At 42.9% G+C, this 9,898-nt stretch overlaps 1 long non-coding RNA gene across 1 annotated transcript; it reads right to left on the bottom strand.

Moving 5' to 3' along the window:
* Positions 1 to 284: 284 nt before the first annotated feature.
* LOC138752279 (uncharacterized) lies at positions 285 to 5,961 on the bottom strand. Its single transcript, XR_011350476.1, has 2 exons — positions 5,867 to 5,961; positions 285 to 607 (listed from the first exon to the last, which is right to left on the bottom strand). It is a non-coding gene; the product is annotated as an uncharacterized lncRNA (long non-coding RNA).
* Positions 5,962 to 9,898: the final 3,937 nt, after the last annotated feature.

The following is a 9,898-nucleotide window of genomic DNA, read 5'->3' as shown; positions in this document are numbered from 1 at the left end:
TTGCCTGACGGATGTGATTGGGAATGACCAGGGAATATTCTTCAAATAGTGACATGATAATTGAGAGATGACATTTTACCACTCTGAAAGACAGCACCTCTGGATAGTCAAGTGAGATTCAACGCCATAACTGTCTGCCTCAGTGTGCTACCATCTGAGACACAGCTGATATATTCAATTAATGCAAGGCACGGCATCTAATAATCCTAATGTACTCATTCATGCCATGTAACTAATACAAAAAGCTATTGAGCACTTATTCTCAACCATCCAGAACCCAGCCATGAATGTTAAACATGCTGGCATTTATTAGCATTTCCACACTAATAATAATGTTCAATTTACTCTCATCACCACAAGGCATATGTGGCTTTGGGTTATTGATTCAGGTCAAATCCACTCGTCATGACATCCTGTATTTATAGTGCACATGTGTTCTTGGGACTGTGGGAACATTTTTCCATATTCGTCCAGTCACAAAAGCTGTAATCATTTGCATGTTGCAGATAGGATTACTCTCCCACTGGTCCTTCAGTTTCAGAGAGTGAAATCCAATCCGTCCACCTGGCAACCGTAAAGTGCCACGGTGCTCCAGCAAACTCAGTGTCTGAAATTGAAAGCTGGAGTCAATTGTTTGATATATAACAAGCTAAAACACAAACAAAATTGTTTCGCAGCAATTGTAAGGAGATATAGGGCCAATTAGGCCACATTATTGTGCCATATTCCACAGAAGGAAATGTTAGCTTCCTTCTGGAGGCTTCATTATGAGAGCATAAATGTCATTAAGCATCTTAATTGCAATTAATCTTGCGTAAATTGCTTCCACACTGAGATCACCATTTCTGCATCAGCTTACTTGACACTAAACCCAGTTGGGTTGCTGGAGCATTTTGCCACCTGAACAATCCAATGCTGTGGTTATGTTCCATTATTTCAAGCAGAATCTAAAATTTTGGGTCCTTTATGGAAAGAAAACTGGAGGCAAAGCCAGAACTGCTGCACTGGCAGCGCTACCGCTGGTGTGGACCCAGGAGTGCGGAGAGCGCAGACAAGGGTTCCACCTGCTGGTCCTAATACCAGTGCCTTCGTACAGATGTAAAATAGCCTGTTTAAGGAGCTGACAGTGTTCTGAAACTAAATTCTTGCAACCACAGGTCTGTGCCCAAGATAGGCAGCATCTATGCTTGGCAGTGGCCATGAGGGGTTGCAGACTCCAGGGAGAAGCAGACCAGTGCAGGGCACCAGAAATGAAGAGAATACCTTAGTTGAGAAGGAGAAGCAAAGGACATTGACCGTGGTGGTGGACCAGCGAGGGACTCAGCTGCTGAAGGACCCACACAGGCTATGGCCGACTTCCTGTCGGGGTATCCTCACGTGCTGCAGGCTCAAGCAAACCACGTATTGGAGCTAGAATTCAAGAGGGATCTGAGGGCAAGAAGGTCTCCTGAATGGCCTTGGGCATTGAAAGCTTCGGAGGTTTGGATCTTGAGCTCGGGTTGCTAATGGATCGAACAGGAGTCTTTGTGGCTGCAGTGGCTGTTGGACTGCTGGAGGCAAATCCACAGACACTCAGTGACTCCGAAGTGATTCACTTTTGCTTCTTTTTCTCTTGTACTATCAGAGAAATTAATGCTAACACTTAATCTACCTTATTGCAGCAGAAGGCAATTTTGTGTAATATTACATTTTATTCTATTAGATCATCATCAAGGTATCTTGAATTTTGTTTATTTACTCCTGCTAGGAAATATTTCATTTGCTGCTTCTATTTTTCCCAGAAGTTGTGAACTCAGCCATCCTTTGTTGTACTTGTACCAAATTACTTAGCATTCTAATTACAATTTAGAATGGAAAAGGAGTTTAGGTGAATTGGATTGCTGACAAAGAACATAGGTTACCTTTTACTTGCTATGTTTACTGCAGGAGATGCTGAATTTCTCCAGCATGTTTGTGTGTTGCACATAATGCCAGCATCTGCAGACTTTCTTGTTTAACTCCACTTAGTTGAGTTGGAATAGTGACTAGTTACAATTAAACGGATGTACTTTCTTGTCAATAAGTGGCAGATGCAATATAATGTAGATATAATTTGGAGGTAAGAACAGGAAAGAGGATTATTATCTAAATGGTATCTGTTTAGGAAAAGGGGAAATGCAGCGAGACTTGCGTTTCGCTGTGCATCAGTCATTGAAAGTGGGCATGCAGGTACGGCAGGCAGTGAGGAAGGCAAATGGTATGTCGGCATTTATAGCAAGAAGATTCAAGTACAGGAGAAGGGAGGTCCAACTGCAGCTGTACAGGGCGTTAGTGAGACCACACTTGGAATACTGTTTTCAGTTTTGGTCTCCTTATCTGAAGAAGGACATCCTCGCCATGGAGGTGTGCAGTAAAGGTTCACTAGCTTAATACCAGGAATGGAAGGACTTGCATATGAAGAAAGGTTGGATCGACTAGGCTTGTATTCACTGGAATTTAGAAGATTGAGGGGAGATCTTATAGAAACATGTAAAAATTTTAAAGGATTAGACAGACTGGATGCAGGAAGGTTGTTTCTGATGCTGGGAAAAACTAGGACCAGGGGTCATGGGTTAAGGATAAGGGGGAAGTCTGAGATGAGAAAAAATTCTTCTCTCAGTGAGTGGTAAATCTGTAGAATTCACAGGAATCCACAGGAAGTAGTTGAGGCCAGTTCCTTATCAATATTTAAGAGCAATATTTAATTGGCCTTTGTGGCTAAGGAGATCAGAGGATGTAGGGAGAAGGCAGGAACCAGGTACTGATCAGCCATGATCATAATGAATGGCAGTGTAGGCTTGAAGGGTCAAATGGCCTACTCCTGTACCTATTTTTCCATGTTTCTATATTTCAATTCTGAACACAATTTGATCACAGATCATGCAGTAATCCAAAATTGCATGTTCTTTCTTTCAATTTCAAGTCCGTTTAAAAGAAAGTATCAAAGCTGTCTGCCTTCAGCTGCATTCATACTTCTCGAAGGTTTCATTTTTTTTTGGTGAGCAGTGTTCATCAAGCATCTCAATAACTTTGTTGAATCTGCTCTGGTCATCTGCCTCGACAAAAATAAATGTGTTGAAAACCTCTAGTGCTTGAAGTCCTGCCACGATAAGTAGCAGTGCAATCTTCTGGTTTGCTATCGAGTCCAGTGGCTTGCAGATGAATCGCCACAATCCTTGTAATTACAACTAGTCATTTTCCCAACTAACCCAAGTAGAGTTAACATTGCCCCATCCTCACTACAGGAGCTGCACATTAAGACATCAACATCTCTACTCATGTGGAAATTTAGTTAGTAAAGTGAGCTCAAGCTCCACCTCCAGTTTTTCATTATAACAGGGCCAAACCTGCCTTCAGTTGTGAAGGCGATGCCAGCGTTGAACCTCAAATGCTATTTCCTTTTCCAAGCTACCATCATGGAGACAGTTGATCATTCTTTTCAGTAGACTAATAGACATTGCCTTGAAGGGTAAATCAGCTTCAACCAGAGCCGAAGGCACACAATTAAAGTTCCCTCCTGGAGGACTTGCGGTTTTAGAAATTAGTGGTGTGGTTTCAGACTCATGGAATTTGAGTGTAGCCAGAGACAGGATGTCAACCATCCCAAATTGGCTTTGGGAGGGACATCTTGCTAATGAGAGAGAAAGGGTAAAAAGAAATCACAGAATAATTAAGCATAGTGAAGAAAGATTCACGTGATTGACATCCGATCACCATCAATGTGAGAAAGTTGAGTTGTGCTGACACAGTTTTCTGACCTGACCTTGATCCAGAGTGACAGATAAGGTGACTTTTAAGTGGCCATAAGAGCATTAAAAAAATAGGAGCATGAGTCGGCCATCTGGGCTATCGAGACTGCTCCGCCATTCAATGAGGTCGTGGCTGATCTGATGATGGGCTCATCTCCATATCCCTTAATTCCCCTACTTTGTAAAAATCTATCCAACCCTGTCTTTAATATTTTCACTGAGGTTGCCTCCACTGCTTCAATGGGCAGTGAATTCCATAGATTCACCACCCTCTGGGAAAAGCAGTACCTCCTTACCTCTGAACTAAATTAATTACCCTGGATCACAGGGGATACTAGATCCCCTTGATCTAGTATCCCCACCAATGGGAACAACTTTCCTACCTCTATCTTATGTATGCCTTTCATAATTTTATATGTCTCTATAAGATACCCTCTCATTCTTCTAAATGCCAGTGAGTACAGCCCCAGATGACGCAATCTGTCTTCATTGGCAAAACCCCTCATTTCTGAAATCAACCTGGTGAACACCTACAAAATCAATACATCCTTCCTCAGGTAAGGAGACCAGAACTGCATGCAATACTCCAGATGTGGCCTCATCTGTACCTTGTGCAGTTCCAGCATGACCTCCCTGCTCCTAACTTCAAAACTCTAGCAATGAAGGCCAGCATTCCATTTGCCTTCTTGATAGCCAGCTGCAGATGCAAATCAACTTTTTGCAACTCATGAAGAAGCCCTCCCTTTTAATGTTGAGATAGTCAATGGTGGCTAGAAGGTAGAGCCAGAGAGTCATGGTGGATAATTGTCTATCAGGATCGAGGCCGGTGAAGAATGGTGTGCCTCAGGGATCAGGGATCCTTGTTGTTTGTCATTTACATTAATGATCTGGATGATGGAGTGGTAAATTGGGTGAGTAACTATGCAGACAATACAAAAATAGGGGGAGTTGAGGATAGTGAAGATGGTTTTCAGTGACTGAAGAAGGATTTGGACTACTTAGAAGAGTGGCTGAAAGATGGCAGATAAGTGTGAACTGCTTCATTTTGGGAAGACTAATCAAAACAGAACACATGCAGTGAAGGGGAGGGCATTGAGAAATGTAGAGGAACAGAGAGATCTTGGAATAACGTTTCATCATTCTTTGAAAGTGGATTCTCATATGGATAGAGTGGTAAAGGAGGCTTTTGGTATACTGGCCTTTTATAAATCAAAGCACAGAATATAGGAGCTGGAAGGTGATTTTCAGACTGTTCAAGGAATTGGTGAAGCCAAATTAGGAATACTATGTGTAGTTCTGGTCCCCAAATTATAGGAAGGATATCAATAAGGTAGAAGGTGCAGAGAAGATGTACTAAAATATTGCCTGGATTGCAGCATCTAAAATACAAAGAAAGATTGAATAGACTTGGTTTTTATTCATTGGAGTGTAGAAGGTTGAGGGGGGATTTGATAGAGGTATTTAAAATCATGAGGTGGATAGACAGAGTAGATGTGAACAGGCTCTTCACCTGGAGAGTAGGTGAGATTGGAACAAGGGGTCATAAGTTAAAGGTTAGGGGGCAGAAGTTTAGAAGTAACACGAGAGGGAGCTTCTTCACTCAGAGAGTGATGGCTGATTGGAATGACCTTCCAGAAGAGGTTGTTGCAGCAGGGTCTATTTTGTCATTTAAGAGAAGGCTGGATAGTGAAGATGGTTTTCAGTGACTGAAGAAGGATTTGGAATGCTTAGAAGAGTGGCTGAAAGATGGCAGATTGAGTTTAATACCGATAAGTGTGAACTGCTTCATTTTGGGAAGAATAATCAAAACAGGACACATGCAGTGAAGGGAAGGGCGTGGATGTGAGGGGATTGGAGGGTTATGGACAGGGAGCATGTAGGTGGGACTAGAGGAGATCACGTAAATCGGTGAGGACTAGAGAGGCTGAGATGGCCTGTTTCTGTACTATAATTGTTATATTTCAATAGTATTCTGACCTTCCATTTTTCCTTCCTCACATTTACCAACATCGTAGACCATCTGCCAACCTGTAGAAGGAATGGTCTGATCAATTGCAGAGCCCAAACACACACCCTTATGATAACAACAACCCACCAACCTGTTAAGAAAAATTGTCTCCAATCCATAGAGATTAACAATTTGAATGATTGATTTCAAACCCCTCAGTCAGGGTAAAAACAAAGAAAGTCTTCTTGGAGAATGGAATGGTGTAAAGGAATGGTGACATCACTGGGGAGAACAATTGCAAGGAGTTTCCTGAGTCCAGAACTCAGAGAAGACTACATGTGAGCCTGCCCACATCATTTCACACTGACTTATTTAATTCCAAACTGTAACTCTTGTGACTGAATAAAAAAGAAAGTAAAGTTAGAACAATAAAACCAAATGTGAAGTTAGCAGAAATTAATTGCATGCCTCAGGAACTTGACAGCTGATAAAAAATGATATTGAACATTAATTTACAGTCACTTTGATTGATATGTCAGTTGATACTTCATAGAAATAATAGGGTCATCATGAGATAAAGATTATGAAGATCCATTTTTTGTTCACTTCATGTACCCACTGAATTGTGTGCTGATCTGGGACCATAGATCATAGAAGCTTCTATATAATCTTCCCACAAAATAGAGAAAATTTATTTGTAAGTATCTGGAGGACAATTTCTTTCCTGGTGTTATTGGACTCCTGAATTAACCTTAGATGAGTAAATTAATGCTGCTTTGCAAATTGATCTCTGCATGGTGTTTTTATTCTGATACTGCACTATGTATGAGCTGACTACTTGGATTGCATGCAAAACATTCTCATTGTACTTCATTAACTGTCACAATAAACTTGAACGTGCTCACTAATCCCAATAATATGCATTCCTTTCATAAAACCATAACTCCATATAACTACAATTATTAATCTTGTTATAACTGACCTTCTCATTAAATGATCAATACCAAGCACCAATATCTTTAGTGTGTTGGTTCGGCTTGAACTCAGGTCCCAGCACTTTATCTGGCAAGGGGCCAGGTTACCTTTCCAACTGAATACTGTTTCACAGTGACTTTCACAGCTGTTAATTACAATTAGTCCCAGGAGCAGATGTTTCCATCTGGCAAAGCTATGGCTCAAATTGTTTTCACTCCCTCTCATGGTGAAAATCTGGATCTACAGTAGAAGCCTCTGCAAGGACCTACACATGTCCACTTTCATTTGCTATACTTGCTGGTTTGTTATGTTTACCATCAAAGGCTTTTATTTAAGGCATTATCCCTTTACACATTGCTACTTTGTGTTCATCCCTGTCATTGACATTCATAGAAGATACAACTCCAGTTGCAGAATAAGTCCTGTGGAAAGTTCTGTCCTCAGTAAACTGGAAGAATTAAGCAGCTCACTCCTAATGACCAGTGTAACTGTCTGGAGATCTCTGAAATGATAGGAGCACGACCAATCTAATGCCAGTTTTGGTGGGTGTATCGTGGCCCTATCTGCATGTGTGTCCATGTGTGAGTGTGTGTCTCACTCGTAAGTCAACTTTCAGCTATCTTAGTAAAGCCAGCACTTTGGAGAAAGGGAGGAGGTGTGAGGAATATGCAAGTGATACTTAAAGTCATGGAGATCTACAGCTGATATCCCTCTCAGTCTTTCCTAACTGTGTATCTGCATAAATGCCTTTTAAAAGCAGCGTCAGCCCCAGAATAAATGTTAGAGGGGGCATTCGCGTGTTTGGGGAGGGGGATAGGTGTGTGTGGGGGGGGGGTGTAGTGTTTTTCTCATAAATTTGCTCAGCAGGTAGGAGGGGGATGCTGATGCCATCATCCACCCTTCCAATGTAGGTGCGAGAACACTCATTTAATGGTGTCAAGCGTCATTAACCACTAGTGACGCTTGAGGCATGATAGTGATGCCAGAGTGCGTGGGGGCAGGCCTGATGACGGACGATGGCCACCACCGTATGTGAGCACAGCACTTCCTTTGGGGGGGGGGAATGCCCACGGATGCTCCACCTTGGCACCAACCCTGTTTAAATGTAACAATTGCTCCCACCTTTTTCAGTTCTTTTTGTGTCTCATTCCATGTAGCTCACTATTCCCTGTGTGAAAGAAAATTGACTTCAGGTTTCAGATTTATTGTCAGAGGGGAAATTTGATTGAGGTTTACAAAATTATGAAAAGTATAGACAAAGTAAATGTGAGTAGGTACTTTCCACTTAGATTAGGAGAGATAAATATGAGAAGACATGACTTTTGGGTGAAAGGGGAAAGGTTTAGGGGAAACATTGCTCTTGACTCAGAGAGTGGTAGGAGTGTGGAACGAGCTGCCATCTGATATGGTAAATGGGGGCTCACTCTTACGTTTTAAGAATAGATTGGATAGATACATGGATGGGCGAAGTCTGGATGGTAATGGACTGGGTACAGTTTGATGGGTCTAGCAGAATGATATTTTGACATGGACTTGAAGGGCTGAATGGCCTGTTTTCTGTGCTGTAGTGTTCTATGAAGACGCTGTTTACATCCGGTACCGCACAGATGGCAGTCTCTTCAATCTGAGGCGCCTGCAAGCTCACACCAGGACACAAGAGAAACTTGTCCGTGAACTGCTCTTTGCAGATGATGCTGCTTTAGTTGCCCATTCAGAGCCAGCTCTTCAGCGCTTGACGACCTGCTTTGCGGAAACTGCCAAAATGTTTGGCCTGGAAGTCAGCCTGAAGAAAACTGAGGTCCTCCATCAGCCAGCTCCCCACCATGACTACCAGCCCCCCCACATCTCCATCGGGCACACAAAACTCAAAACGGTCAACCAGTTTACCTATCTCGGCTGCACCATTTCATCAGATGCAAGGATCGACAATGAGATAGACAACAGACTCGCCAAGGCAAATAGCGCCTTTGGAAGACTACACAAAAGATTCTGGAAAAACTACCAACTGAAAAACCTCACAAAGATAAGCGTATACAGAGCCGTTGTCATACCCACACTCCTGTTCGGCTCCGAATCATGGGTCCTCTACCGGCACCACCTACGGCTCCTAGAACGCTTCCACCAGCGTTGTCTCCGCTCAACATCCATTGGAGCGCTTTCATCCCTAACGTCGAAGTACTCGAGATGGCAGAGGTCGACAGCATCGAGTCCACGCTGCTGAAGATCCAGCTGCGCTGGATGGGTCACGTCTCCAGAATGGAGGACCATCGCCTTCCCAAGATCGTGTTATATGGCGAGCTCTCCACTGGCCACCGAGAAAGAGGTGCACCAAAGAAAAGGTACAAGGACTGCCTAAAGAAATCTCTTGGTGCCTGCCACATTGACCACCGCCAGTGGGCTGATAACGCCTCAAACCATGCATCTTGGCGCCTCACAGTTTGGCGGGCAGCAACCTCCTTTGAAGAAGACCGCAGAGCCCACCTCACTGACAAAAGGCAAAGGAGGAAAAACCCAACACCCAACCCCAACCAACCAATTTTCCCCTGCAACCGCTGCAACCGTGTCTGCCTGTCCCGCATCGGACTTGTCAGCCACAAACGAGCCTGCAGCTGACGTGGACTTTTTACCCCCTCCATAAATCTTCGTCCGCGAAGCCAAGCCAAAGAAGAAGTGTTCTATGATTCTAATATGTACATGCCATTGCATGCATGCCATTGGGCATGGCAGTATTACAACTTATTAGTATGCAAAAATAACTGTAAACAGAGTATGCATGTTAATAAATAAAGAACTGTACACAGATAACAAATGTAAACAAACTGATTATGCAATACAATGAGAATTTAAAAAATAAGGCTATTGAACAAATAAGAGTCCTTAAATGAGTCCCTGATGGAGTTTGTTGTTGAGGAGTCCAATGGTGGAGGAGTAGCAGCTGTTTCTGAACCTGGTGGTGTGAGACTTGTGACACCTCTACCTCTTTCCTAATGGCCAGCAGCAAGAACAGATTATTTGCTGGGTCATTAGGTTTCTTGATGATTGCTGCTGGTCTCCGATGGCAGTGTCCCCCACAGATGTTCTCGATAGTTGGGAGGGATTTGCCTGTTACATCATGGGCTGTTTCCATTACTTTTTACAGGGATTTAAGTTCAAGGGTATTGGTATCTGTGATGACACAGGCCGAGTTAGCAACTCTCTGGAGTTTATT

Source organism: Narcine bancroftii, chromosome 2 (assembly GCF_036971445.1).
Source record: "Narcine bancroftii isolate sNarBan1 chromosome 2, sNarBan1.hap1, whole genome shotgun sequence".
Lineage (NCBI taxonomy): Eukaryota > Metazoa > Chordata > Chondrichthyes > Torpediniformes > Narcinidae > Narcine > Narcine bancroftii.
This window is presented reverse-complemented; position numbering and strand designations above follow the sequence as displayed.